Raw genomic sequence first — 15,548 nt, 5'->3', positions numbered from 1 at the left:
ATATCTAGGTACGTCAAATCAAAAATTTTATGATTTACAAAATCATAAATTAAAAATACTATCATTTATTCTTCCTAGAATTTGTACGTATTTTAGTTACTTTCAGTTGGGGCAATAATACAAATCGTGTTTGACTTCTGCAATTATTAATACAAGAGGTGCTCAAACTGGCTATCATCAGCATAATTTTAATACAGTTTTTCCTTTCTTAAAATGTGTATTCATTTTTTGCACCCTCTGTATATACATACATATTTATATATATATATATGTATACATGTATATATGTGTGTGTATAGATATGTATTTAATTTGCTAATATTTTTGTCATGGATTTTTGCATGTATTTTCATGAGGGATATGGGGCTTTAATTTTTTATCTTTTGTACATGTTTATTTGGTTTTGGTATCAAGATTATGGTGATTTCATATAAGGAGTTCAGAAATGTTTCCTTCCCTTGTGTTTTCTGAAAGACTTTGTATAAATTGACATTAATTCTTCCTCATATGTTCAATAGAACTCTTCAATCAAATCACATGTAACTACAATATTCTTTGAGGGAGGTTTTAGGTAATGCATTCAATTTTATTATTAAATATAGGATTTTCATTTCCTATTTTTTTCATTTCCTATTTTTTTGTCAGTTTTGGTAAGTTATTTTTTCAATGTATTTATTCATTTCACTGAGTTGTATTTATTGGCAGAAACTTGTCCGTTTAGTCCCTTACTATCCTTTTAATATCTGCAGATTCTGTAGTGATATCATTCTTTCATTTTTGATATTGGTAATTTTTCTTAAATCACTCTTGCTGGAGTTTCCATTTTTATTAGTTATTTTAAAGAATAAATTTTTACTTTGTTGATTTTTCTCTATTGTTTGCTCAACTAGCCCATTGTGTTTCCTTGGGTTTAACTTGAACTTTTTCTAGATTCTTAGGTAGAAACTAAGATTACTGATTTTAGACTACTTTTCTTTAATAATGTAAGTATTTAAGTTATAATTTTTCCTATAAACCCTGCTTTAAGTTCATCATACATAGTATGATATTGCTCTATTTGCCATAAATTTTGTTTTAATCCTTTTGTGAGAAATTTAATGAATTGTTAAATGAAATATTTCTACTAGAGAATCATCAATCTGAAATAAGAGAGCTCTCAACGGTCCTGTTTTGTTTTGTTTTGTTTTGTTTTGTTTTTTGGTGAAAGTTGTAGCCAGGCAAAATTAATTCTAAGATTTTCCATTCATGATTGGAAAAGCTTTAAGAACTTCACTGAAAGACAAAGCATGAAAACAAGTAAATGTACTCTTTTTGAGACATCATAAAATAGATTTGATGTCAATTCCCTATTTCCCTTTCCTTTTAGGATTTCACTTATAATTTTATTAGTATGCTTATGTTTCCTATGATACAGTTTTAGCAATTATATATTTAAAAGAGCTGTCATTTTGAAAAATTCCATGTGTATACAATATTGCCAAATAACAGAATTTTTCAATTCAGAATGCTCCCTAAAGAAAAAGATTCGACGTATTCTCTCCGTATATTTTCTTTCCTTATGGAAAAGATACTTCAACTGATATTTTTTGTTTTGCCTTTTTACTTTAAGACAGCGATGGTCCTTATGCGTCATCATACATTCTGAATCTGACAAACGTAAACGAAAACCCTGCCTGTAACCATATAGTAATTGTTTTTTATAGTTTATCCTTTTCAGTTTCTATTCTGTGGCCCCCATTTCAGTTGGAATCCACTAATAGTTTACTACTTACGTTATTTTCTTACGCATTGATAGCACAGCTCAGTTTTCTTTATTACTTTCACCTTGAGTCTATCTATAAAAGATAGGAATAATAAAGGGAAAGAGTACTGACATGCATTAAGCTCCTCTCCTCCTCTAGGCGCCATCTATAGTACTTTTTATATACTGACTCAAAATCCCAGTAAAAATATTATTTTTACTGTTTAATGACAAGACTGAGACTCAGAGTTATAAGAAGACTTGCTTAAAGATATATAGTTAATAAATGGCAGGTCTGGAAATGTTCAATCAATGTGTAATATTGTTTTACCAATAGAGTTCATTTTCTAATCTGTATAAAAACCCTTGCTTCCTAAAATATTTTCTCTGTTTTGTGTATCCTTACCAACAAAGGCAAGTTAGTGATTTTTGTTTTTAGGTTCTGCAACAAAGACTGTTGGTGCTTAAATGTGTTAATTTTTAAATGTAAATAATCCAAAAACCCATTGTCCTAGACATTAATATTTAAACTCTCCTCCCTCTAATCGCTTGCTCTCCACAATGTATCTAAAGAATTTATGTTATTAAGATCCCAAAACTTCAATCTAGTTCACCCTTGTTAACTTTTCCCACTTCTTTTCTGGTCTGCTGTACACAAAGAATGCCTTTTCTCCATTCAAGGATTCAAGGATCAATGGTAATCAAAAAGGAATCCACAATAGGAAGTGCCAGGCAAGCCAAATGCTCTGTATCCCACCCCTGCCCATCCACCATTTGCCACAGGCAGTGAGAAAGAGATGTGCTTGCCATCTGGCTAGAGTTTTGATGCAGGGATGTGGGACTAGGAAAATGACTCAAATTTTAATTAATTAAACATTTTCAAAGAAGAAAGAGCAAATGAACACAACTAATTATGCAAGTCGGGAAAACCACTAGAGATAATGAGGAATAGTATCTCTACTTCCTATACACTGACCTCCTACAGGGTTCTAAGAATTTTATTCATGAACTTAATTATCATAACAAATATATAATAGGTATTAATATTACCTATTAAAAAATAAAATGAAGAACAGAGTTTTTCAGTCATTTCAAGTGGCCTATCAATTTCATACAGATATTAAATGGTGGAGACCGGTCCAATCAGGTCAAGATGTTTACTCAAAAACCATGTCACAATCCATTACTTAACTCTTCTGCCAATAAACTTGAAAATTTTGATGATGGCTACTTAGGAAAATATATATTAGTTATAACTATAATATTTATAATATAATGAAGCCACAACTGATCCAGTAAAAAATATATAATCTAAACAAATTACCAAGTAATAAATGGAAAAAAGCTACCAAATCACTCCCTACTTTAAAAAAAAAAAAGACCGAAAAACCCAACAGATAATTTCAAGGACTCTGTGACTTGTATAGGTCACTTAATATACCTGTACCTTCTAAATACTGAAAGCAAAGAATATTCCGATGACGACAGAGATAGGGAAAATTTAATATAAGTCTGAAATTACACTATACTTAAATAAATGTGATAAAAAATGTTAGACTAAAGAACGATGAAAATAAATGATAGATAAATTCTGCCTCTTATTTATTTCTTCATTAATAAAACAACTACTTGTACAAGTAACTGGATTAGTCAGGGTAATACCTTCGAGCTCACATCACAGTTTGCTGTGCAGTGGCTGGCTAGCCCCACCCTCCCATGCAGTTTTTCAGAAATCCAGTCTTCTTTCCTGTTGTGCACACCTTAAAGGACATGGGCAATCCGGACAAATGATCTCGGGGCCAAGGCCTAGAACATGCATCATTACCCCCTGCTATTAGCACATTCCACCATCCAGAGCTACACCTATGACCCCAAACTACTTGCAAGGGAAACTGGGACACGTTGCTCTCCCCCTACATCTAGAAACAGAAAATGTGATTGGGAAATACCTTGCCTGTCTCTGCCACAGTCTATATTTGTCATGCCTAAATACCCACTTGACTTCCTCACAAGCACTGCAAACACTCATGTTCTCTCCAAGGAGGTTAGCATAAAGCCACCCAGTGCCTACTCAGCTCCTATCTAGGTGATGCATGGTCTTTTCCTGCTTGTAAAACAGCCAATCCTTCCCTGAGCTCCTATGTTCCTTGTAACACTCAGCCAATATGCATGACTAAGGTTCTCTTTCCAATCCCTCCCCCTAGAGCTCATTAGGAACATGCTTTGCCTTCCAAGTGTTCCCCAGAACCAATTATTCTACCTAACAACTTTTTGGTACTATGCCATCCTCTGACTAAGTAATGTTATAAGAAATAAAAAGACAAGAAAAACGTGATGCTCTTGGTATTCATGGACAAGGATGTTGTGAGTCACCACGTAACACACTGATCTCTTCGTGAAGAATTTCTTTCCAGTGGCAGTATTAAGGATTGTGTTTTTCTTCTCATCTGGTTGTTTTCATCATAAAGACAGTATGAAGCATTTCCATCCTTGCCTTTGCTACCATAAAATCAGGTAAGTTTGAGGTAAACTTTCTAAAACGTAACTTTGAAACTTGACGTAGAAAATATGCAGAGCTTCAGAGAATGGATTTAGCAATTAACCTCCCTCGTTGTATCCCTTTTCTTTACCTATATTTTTCCATTGTTCTTCATTTTTAAAATACATATTTGTTTAGTGACATATTTGATCAGTTTCTTATCCTCTTAGTATCAAGGATGGAATACAAAAGCAAGCAAGCAAATGCAGGAAAATGAAGGTTCATGATGATTTATAGAATCACCTGGTTTTGAGTCTTTCTCCCTGAAATGCTTCAGTTACAGCATATGAGGAAGTGTGAGGGATAAATGCTCTGAAGCCTTGACTGGTTTTAAAAGTAACGTAGATCTATTATCTAGGATAATATTCTTCTTTTAAAAATGACCTGCAATACAGATGCTGCCATTTAAGTATAGGTTTTAATTTGCTGATGACTGACAAGGGAAGCCAACAGGTCTCTCACTTTCTCTCTGGAAGGCACATTAGAACAGCTGCTCACACACAGATTAATGGTCCATATATTCCAGTCTCTTGTTGCTGACCAGCTGATAAGGCACATAACTGCCCTTAACAATTGGGCATAATTTATTTCTGCCTTAGGTGGCTGTTACCTTCAGCAATTAAGGCATAGTGACTGATGGGCCCTGTAATGTTATCCTAGCAATTTAACTGAATCTGCAATTCCTACTCACAGTATATACAGTATGATTATACATTGCCACAAAATTGCACACCAAATAGTTTTGGCTCGGGAAGTGTTCTCACAGAATTCTAGCAAATACCATAAAATAAATGCTCTACCCATTTTGATGGAGTACCCTTTCACTACAGAATTAAGGTATATTTATATGTCACCTTTTTTCGGAATATGTATTTTTGATCGTAGGAAGACACCAATCCACATGCACTTAATATGCAAGTTCATCAGCACAAGAAAGTGATGTCAGAGAAAGCACTAATATGTGGAGGCAGAGATTGTACCATCTGGAATACTCAACCCTGGATATGTTTCAGTGGACCATGAATTCCTAGTGTGTATACAGGATTGCCATTCTGTCACACCAGGGAACAATGGGAATCTTCTCCCAAGAGGAATAATGAAATGTTCTTCTTAGAGTGTATTATTTCCACTCTTTAAAAAGTTAGGTTGGCAGAGGTAGAGGGGTGGTCGCGAAGGAAAGACAGGGTTTGTGAAAGACAAACTGTGCTCTCCCATCACCTTCTAACCTACAAAGCACACACACCAAGCTATGAGTTCTCCGGATGACTCACGGTGGGGACTCTTGTCATCAGATCCTTCCTCCCCACCTGTGATGACTTTTAAAGCTTTCCAAAGAGCTAACCTGCCTCTTAGGTCTTGGAAAATCACCAAAATTATATTTGTGTTACATAGGTCAACCCTTAACTATTGTTCTTAACTTCTCACAGGTATTAATTCCATACATAAAATATAATTCAAGAAAAAAGAATCTTAGTTTTGAATACAGTATCTTTCACATTTTCTATCCTTCTTATCGTTAACAAGGAACAATAAAAGAAAAATGAGCAATCCTCAGCATTTCAAAACACAGACATCTTTTCTTAAGCATAGTAATTACTTAACTTAAAACCCTGAAGGGAACCCCAGGAGGCTGTTTAATTGATCATTCTACCAATAGTGATCCTTCATTAAGTCATATGGCAAAGATGGCAAGTGGTCTATACTATATTACAAGATCTCCTGATTTCATTACCTTAAAAAGAACCTACTCTAATTTACAATTATTCTGAAGAAGTTTTCCCATTATTTAACCAGTAGAACTCCTGTAGAAATGTAATAATAGCATATTGACTTCAGACTATCAATCACATATGAGGTCGGACAATTAAGTGTGTGAACTCATCCTAGAAAAAGTACTACAGACCTCATTGTTTAATATCACTATGGTCACCTTCGAAGTACTCCCCTTGGGAAGCTGTGCACCGATGCCAGCACCTAATCCACCCTACAAAGTAATTTGGGCCATCAGAGTTGTCATTGTATTACCCTTGATGTCCTGAATGTTATCAAAATGTATTCCTTTCAATAGTTCCTTTATCTTCAGGTAAAGAAAGAAGTCATTGGGGGCCAGATCAGGTGAGGAGGGAGGGTGTTCCAATACAGTTATTTGTTTACTGGCTAAAAACTCCCCCACAGACAGTGCCGTGTGAGCTGGTGCATTGTCGTGATGCGAGAGCCATGAATTGTTGCCGAAAAGTTCAGGTCGTGTTAGTCTAACTTTTACACATAGCGTTTTCAGCACTTCCAAATAGTAAACTTGGTTAACTGTTTGTCCAGTTGGTACAAATTCATAGTATCAAAAACAGTTAGCAACATCGGTGCAACAAGTTCACAAAATTAATCGTCAAACCTCATATATACACCCAATAATATATATACATATATGTAAGTATAACAAATATATACATTCATATGACTAATAGTCTTATATGAATATATGGAGAGAGAGAAAATCAACAATTTTCCTAGTACTCCTTAATTCTCTAAATAATTCTTCCAGTTTATTTTTACTGTTTTTTGCTTAGTGTTTTTAAACATATTTATCCAAGTATCATTTAGATGCCATTAAACATCACCCATTTTGAGTTGTGCAACCATTGCCACAATCCAGTGTAGAACATTTCCATCACCCCAAAAAGATTCCTCACGCACATTTGCATTCAGTCACTGTTTCCATCTCAGTCCCAGGCAGCCATTAACCTTTCTGTCTATATAGATTTGCCTTTTCTAGACATTCCATATAAATGGAATCACACAATTGTCCTTTGAGTGTATTTTTGATAAGTTATCACAATGTTTTGAGGTTCATTCATGTTTTAGTATGTATCAGTAGTTAGTTCATTTTTGTAACTTAGTAGTATTCCATTATATGGATATATCATGTTCTGCATATACATTCATCAGTCCATGGAAATTTTAAGTGTTCCTACCTTTTGTCTATGATGAATAATGCTGCAATTAACATTTACATACAATTCTTTACTGAACACATATTTTTCATTTCTCTTGGATAGACACTTAGGATGGGATTGCTGGGTTGTATGACATATTCATATTTAACTTTTTAAAAAATTGTCAAATTATTTTCCAGAGTAGCTGTCATTTTACATTTCCACTAGTAATGTTTGAGGTTTCCATTTTTCTTCACATGCCTGCCAATGCTTTTATTATTACCTTTTTGATTATTGCCATTCTAGTGAATGTGAAGTGTTATTCCATTGTGGTTCTAATTGCAATTTCCTAATGACAAATGATGCTGAACATCTTTTCTTGTGTTTATTGCCCATTCACATGTCTCTTTTACTGACATGTCTATTCACATGTTTTGCCCATTTGTGATAGCTTATTGAAATGTTATTTATATAAGATATACTCTATTAAAAGTGTGCAACTCAATGGATTTGAGTATATTTACAGAGTTGTGCAATCATCAGAGTAATCCAATTCTAGAACATTTCATCATTCCCCAAAAATGTTTGTATCCATTACAAATCACTCCCCATTTCCCCTCTCCTCCAATTTTTAAACTGAATTGTTTAGGGGGTTTTTTGATTGTTGGGTTGTAAGATTTCTTTGGATACTCCTGATGCAAATCATTTGCTAGATATACAATTTACAAATATTTTACCTCAGTCTGTTTTTTGTCTTTTTATTCCTTAAAGATGTCTTTTGAAGCACAAAAGTGTTTAATGTCGAAGTCATTTTGGAATAAATTTGGTCATTTATTCCTCTATGGATTGTACTTTTGGTATCATGTCTGAGAACTCTTTGCCTAATACAAGGTCACAGTATTATTAAAATGCTTGGCCTTATGAAAAAAAAAAAACCTATATGCTACGTTTGTGGAAAAATGAATCTCTTATAGTTAACTAACTTCCTTAGGGTTTACATATTAATAGCTGAGCTGGTACATTTGCCTTTCCTTTTTACAAAGGCATTAATAGGGACTCTCTTACTTTAAACTTCCTTTAATATATACTTTTTGAATGTTGAATATTTAAAGTGAAGCCTTAGACTCTAAACTTGTTATCTACATAGCTGTCTCAAATGGAAGGCAGGTGGTGCATACAATTAGTTCATCGTGTTCAAAATAAAGGGATTTTTTTTTTTACGAACTGTTGCAGAACTATGTGACTGACTTACAGTATAACTAATAAGAAGAAAAAAGGCATTTGATTTTGTTTAAAGATGTAGAAAAAGATCAACTAGGAAGTTTATAGATTATGTAACATTAGCACATTAGTTTCTTTTTAATTATGCATTGTTAGTTTATCAGAAAAAAAAATTAACAACAATTCAATAAATAACAGAAGTCACATAAAATTGGTATGCTGTTGCATGTGGGGTGAAAAAGACAACAAATTCTCTGTCACTCGTTTTCATTTCTAGCCTCTCAAGTAGGTGGTAATAGTAGTTTCTTCTCTTTGTAATTGTAGAGAAAGTAAAGTAAAAATAGAAAACAGCAACAAAAAGCACAGTCAAAATACTTCTAATGGGCTCTTTTACATCCTTAAAGAAATTTGCTATTGTATTAATGATTTGTCATTGTGTCACAGTGGTTTTGCATTAGTAATATTTTGCTATATGTATTTTACAATACTGCAATCTAGTGAGCTTTTATGGTGATAAATCAGACACTAAGAGCATTTGGTAATAATATGATAATAAAAAAATAACATCAAGGACATCATGCATTCATATATTTATCATAAGTTTCTGTAGTTTGGAGAACAGCCGGAACGTTTACATTCAGAATATGATTCTTCATAACCCCTGGCACTTTGATTTTATAATTTTCAGCAACCATCTGTGCCTTTACCTATATTCACACATTATTTTCATCATTCTTAACAATGCAGCATCTTTACCTATCAAACCTAAGAATTATGATCTGAATGAGATCCACAAAGCAATTTACATCGTGCTACCAAACTATCCTGGGAGAATTCTAGATCCAGATAGTACTATCCTGTAGAAGACTATGATACTTGGCATTAGGAAGCAGAAATTTAAGCCCCATCAACACTAGTTATTCTGGGTTGGACCAGGGAAAAATCACTCTCAGTTTCAATTTTCTCACCTGGAAAATGAAAATGGTCGTCCTTTTGAATGAAATAGGTCATCTTTCCCAGAAATGTTATGTGCCTAAATAAAATCACACACAGTAGTCTTCCCAGCTGGAAGTTGAATTGAAATCACTCCAGAGATGCAGCCATATCCGTGCAAGAGGAGTATAGATTTTAGAGCCTACAGTGGACAAAGTGGAGAGGACAATGGAATACAATCCAGAGTGGTCTTTGAGTGGACAGGAAGAGAGCAGAGAGCAGGAAGAGAGCGGAGAGATGGACCAGAAGGAGGCAAAAGGGAAGCTAGAGAACCACTCCTGAGGCAGTGACAGCCTCAGGGCTCACAGAGTCTCGAGTCCATGACACCATGGATATGTCTTTTAAGTTTTTGCCTAGCCCCTTTCAAACAGTCTTCTTCACGAGTTTCAGCAGATATTTTTGTGGTACGTATCACTTTATTATTGATCTGTCACTCACCATGAAAAGTTCACTTTAAACCGATCTATGTCAGTTGCTTAAAAAACATCCCTTCAACTAATGCTGCAGCTTAGTTACTGAGTTTTGATACTGAGTGACCAAACCTTTTTTGAATTCCAATTGATCATCTACTTTTGTGATCCAATCTAGCTGCACCTCAGTCTGTGATCCACAGTGATAACAGATCTGGTTATAGGAATAATCTTTGCATGTTCAATCTTACTTTAAACATGGCAACTGATAGAAAACAGTAAGTCACTACAGAAAAGAGCAGGGGCTTTACAACCAAATCTTGGTTTATATTCTGTCTCCATGACCCTTGGCAATATCGATAGTCGCTAGCCCATAATTTGTGATGAAAATCAAATAATATGATGCTTGTAAAGTACTTGGCAGAGTATCTGGTACATGGGAGCATTAGAAATTGCTAGCGATTATTTTAAATGTTCTAAGTAAACACTACATAAGCTCTCATTCAACTGATTTCTCCAATCTAATGCTCAAAACATAATGTGCTTCACTAAAAATAAATGAATACACATGTATGTATTTCACAAATTACACAAAGTACACCTCTGTGAATTAAGTAGGAACATGTACATGTTAAACCACTGGACACTATCTTTTTGCATTATGTTGATTTACCTTGAACACACTATATTCCAGGTGGACATCTGGTGGTTCCCATTGTACTTCCTATGGAGAGTGCGCTGCTTTGGTGACTAACGCTAATCCTTTTATTTCTTCTCCCACTCTTTATCTTTTCCAACTTTTCAGCAAACATTGCTTCACCAATTGTCTCCTATGCATATGCAAATGTTCTCTTTTTACGGATTGCATTCCTTCAATATTTAGATATTCTTGAGCAATCCTCAAATGAAAAACAAAATAACACCTTGCTTCCCCCATAAGCCCTTGAGTCTTCATTTCCCAACTCCCTTTCTTTTATTCAATTTATTGGGGTGACTTTCAATCTACCTAATTCCTTTCCTTGAATGTCCAGTTACCTGAAATGAGTCCCCATCAGTGCCACACCACCACACACGTGCTAAGCAGAGATTAGTGTGGCATCTGCTAAGCAAAAGCACAAAGATACCAAAGAGTCCATTACAGAGTATTCATGCAGAACTGTACAATTAGACGATGTATAAGAAAGCTGCTCCAACTCCAGAATTCATGTAAATGTTGTGTCTTTTTTGAAAAATACAGTTGTATTTAGAATAACCTTTAAGAGAGTGGGCTGTGTTGTCTTTATGCTTATGGGCACTAAAGTCTTAATTTGATCTGAGCTCAATTCTCCATTTATTTCCTCTCCTTTCATTTACCGGCTACATCCCTGTAATATAGCTTCTCCGAAATAAATCCTCTTTCCAAAATAAATCCACTGAAACTTCCTTTGTCAATATCACCAATGCCTGCTTTATTACTAATAGAGTGACCATTCTCCCTTAATTTAATTAAAATCTCTTCAGAACGTGGCAGTGTCAACCAGTCTTATTGAAATCATCTATTGCCTCGACCCAACACTCTGTATTGCAGCTGCACTAAAATTCTCTCTGGTCTCTGAAAGATTCAGATACTCAGTCTTACTTCCCACCCTCGGATTTTCACTGTTGTGTTTCCAATGCACACCACAGTGCCCATCACATAGTAGATGGCAGGTACGCAAGGAAGATGGATGAACTCACTGCTGAAGCCTGAATCTGATTATCCATGACACTGCAGTTTACATTACTCTGTTAGATTCCCATATCTCGACTGATTTTCTGCCATAACTCATCTTCCCCACCACCTCTCCCAACTAGTCTTTGAAATTTTTGGATTTTCGTCTTTTGATTCTATGACTCAAAACATTTTTTAAAGTAAAAAATTATATAACCATACAAAAATCAGTTGTGTTTCTATACACTAACAATAACATATCTGAAAAGGAAGTTAAGGAAATAATCCCATTTACAATAGCATCAAAATGAATAAAACACTTAGAAATAAAATTAACCAAGGAGGAAAAAAGACTTCAACACTGAAAAGTATAGAAGATTGCTGAAAGAAATTAGAGAAGACACAAATAAATGAAAAGGCATCCCATGTTCATGAACTGGAAAACTCAATATTGTTAAAATGTCCATAGTGCCAAAGCAATCTACAGATTCAATGCAATTCCTATTAAAATCCCAGTGGAATTTTTTTACAGAAGTAGAAAAAAAAAAACAATTCTAAAATTCATGTGGAACTGTGAAGAACCTCAAATACCCCCAAAACCTTGAGAAAGAAGAACAAAACCAAAGGTTTCACACTTCTGGTTTCAAAACATATTGTAAAGCTGCAGTAATCAAAACAGTATGGTACTGGCACAAAGGCAGACATATATAACAATGGAACAGAATGGAAAGCCCAGAAATAAAACCACACATACATATACAATCAACTTATCTTTGACCAGGGTGCCAGGAACACACAATTAGGATAGGATATTCACTTCAATAAATTATATTGGAAAAATTGGATAGCCACATGCAAAAAATCTTATCTTACACTATACACAAAAATCAACTCAAAATGGATTAAAGAGTTAAACGTAATAACTGAAATTAGACAAGCCAGACTACATCAAACTAAAAAGCTTCTGCAGAGCAAAGTGAACAATCAATGGAGTGAAAATGTAACCTACAGAATGCGAGAAAATATTTGCAAACCATATACTGATAAGTGTTCATTTCTTTTTTTTTTTTTTTATTAGTTTCAGGTGTACAAGACAAGGTAATACTTAGACGTTCATCATTTATATCCCTCACACTGTGAACCCCCCTCCCCCATCCACTATCCCTCCGACCTCACACTAAGTGTTCATTTCTAAAATATACAAGGAACTCCTACCGTTCAATAGCAAATATAAATATATATATATATATATATATATATATTTATATGCAGCAAAGTTGATACATATATGATACATCATATATGTATCAACTTTGCTGCATTTTTTTAAAGCAAATATTAAGTGTAACTTTTTAAAGATAAGTAAAAGGAAAAGAGCATGTCAGAATAACATTTTGAGTTTCATTTTTGAATATGAGAAATATAAAATGACTCATTTTTACAATTAAAATTAAGTTTTTAATATAATTGTTATGTGAATAATATGAAAGAGAGGGAAGAACAATTAGGTGTCGCATAACCCATTCTTGCTTTAGCAAATCTTGATTGAGGGAACAATTAGTAGTTCTTTCAAAATGATTAAAGCAATGATAGGAAAAGTATCTGAGCATAATGCTAGGCTCCCCATCCCCCCACCCCCATTAGTTTCAGTGTTGAATAATCTATTTAAGAAAACATAATGTGATTTCTCAGAATTTATCAAGTGGCCATTATCTACTACAAAAGCACCAAGGGTTTTGCTGTTTTTGTTACAATAGGAAATCGAAGCGTCCTGCACCACCATCCTTTAGGACAATAACTTTCCCAAAATGAGTGAGAGAGCTAGAAATCAGCTCCAATCTTTCCATTTGTTTAAGTCCTCCTTCCTCCCACACAAACCCTCTTCTTTGCTCCTGCTGATCTGTTGCCCACTTTACTCCTAATTCTGTCTTGGCTCCTGCTGATCTCATTTCCTTAATTCCTTCCACTTGACTTCTGACTCATCCAAATTCTCCTCATTCTTCAACTCTTCTATCAGTTTCCTGTCTTTTATGAATCTTTTCCATTAGTCTGTGAAAAAGTCTTTTCCATAGTCTACCTTCTCCTTTTTCAAAAAAAAAAAAAATACTATTTACCTCTTATTTTCTGTTCCTGTTATTCAAATTGTAATCAAATCCTGGACTGTGTGTCTACATTCCTCATGTGTTTTTTAAAAGCTGGTATGTATCACATATTTTAATTCTTCCTAGCACCCCATAAATTATACATATGCAAGAAGCACTCAATATCTGTTGAAAAATAAAAACAATGAACATATGAATCAGTGAATGTAACTTGAAGCTGTTGTGTTAACTTTTCTTTGAAGACAACAAATTAATGTTTGCTTCTATTTCTACTAGTTACCCATGAAAAGGATTATTGAACAATGTAAGTAAAGCAATTATAGAAGAAAAGGAGGAAAACTAAATACAGACAACAATTTTGCATACGTTTTAGAAAATGATTATGAAGGAAAATGCCACCCATAGACTAAACAGAAATAATTTATAAAATATAAATACATATTATATAAACAAAAATGAAAGGTGGTCCAAGAAAATCACATTTCCAATTATAGATCTTCCTTTCCTCTGATCTGAAATGAAAGTAATCTTTAAAGTGCATATGTAAAACATTTTTTTATACCAGCCAGGATAGTGAATTTAGCATCCAATGCATAGTAAGTAGTCAGTACATAATTCTAAATGTCATTCAACTTCAGTAGCTTCACAATCCCAGTTGCCAAGGAGTAAAGCAAAAAGGACTCTCAGCCTCACTTCAAAATATACCTTAACGTTACCGTTATATTGAATATAATTAAAATTACACTGAAATGTTATATCGTTTTTTTCAAAATATATATTTCTCCATCAAGTTTTACAGTGGCCTTTGGCACAGCACAGTGAAACTGAACCTAAGAATAAAACCTCACTTAAATGAAAAGCTCAGATTAACTGACAAGTTTCATACTTCAGAATTTCCCTGTGTATTTTCCTCCAGTGACCTTTCTGATGACAAAGCCTGAAATGATAGTCAATTGAATTTATATCCCAAGGCACAGTATAAATTTGTGAGGACCAAAACAAATGCACTATGAAGTTCATGAAATGAGCTCCTGATACCCAGGAGCAGAGGTAGAGAAGAGGTGGCCATTCAGTCCTTGGTGCTTACACTGACACTGACATAATGATGTTCAGATCTGCATGAGAATGAAGGAGGAAGAAAGGCCCTCAAATCTCCCTAACATCGTGCATTTAATTACTCCAATGTATTTCAGTGTCAGTACCAAGCAGAATGGGGCCCCATTTCTAGTCATGACGTTTCCACGTTCACATGTATGTACCCTCGGTGATGTCAGTAAGCCACAACAGGCACTGAAGAAATGCTCATTATCTTTCTGATGCAGGCAAATACAATAGGGTATCTCAGTGCTCATCTTCTCTCGGATGATGACACCATGTCCTACTCTTAGCCAGTTCAAACTTTCAAGCGTACTGGTTTGCTTCTGAATTTTTTCCTCCCCAAATGACTACAGTTATATCAAATAAAAATTTTCCAGTTTATTTCTATCCTTTCATCTTGAGTGATGTCTAATCATGCCCTCTGTTATGTAAACCAGGTAAAGGCTGGGCTTCCTCATCATGTTTCAGTTACATAAGAATCATGGAATCAATTATATTCTTCAAAGAATAGTTGTGTGCCCGTTCTTTTTGGCAACTGATGCCAGGGGAAACTTCGTCTTGATATCATAAGAGTCCATATAACCCTCTAATGGATGACCCAGGTCCCCTGTAGTCACCAACACTCTATGTACACTAGGGCAACCCCACATGGGAAGTTTTCAGGTAGCAGATCAGCTCCAGACACAAATGGAACTGAAAACTGTTCTTTTCTAGTAGTAAAAAGGTATTTCTCAAAAGCATATGCTTACTCTGTTCTTACTTCCTTTGCTAAACACACATTTATTAGTAATTTTGCATCATAAAGATTTTTAAAAGCAAATTTA

The sequence above is a fragment of the Rhinolophus hipposideros genome, assembly GCF_964194185.1.
Source record: "Rhinolophus hipposideros genome assembly, chromosome: 21".
NCBI classification, from domain to species: domain Eukaryota; kingdom Metazoa; phylum Chordata; class Mammalia; order Chiroptera; family Rhinolophidae; genus Rhinolophus; species Rhinolophus hipposideros.
Note: the sequence above shows the minus strand (reverse complement) of the source record.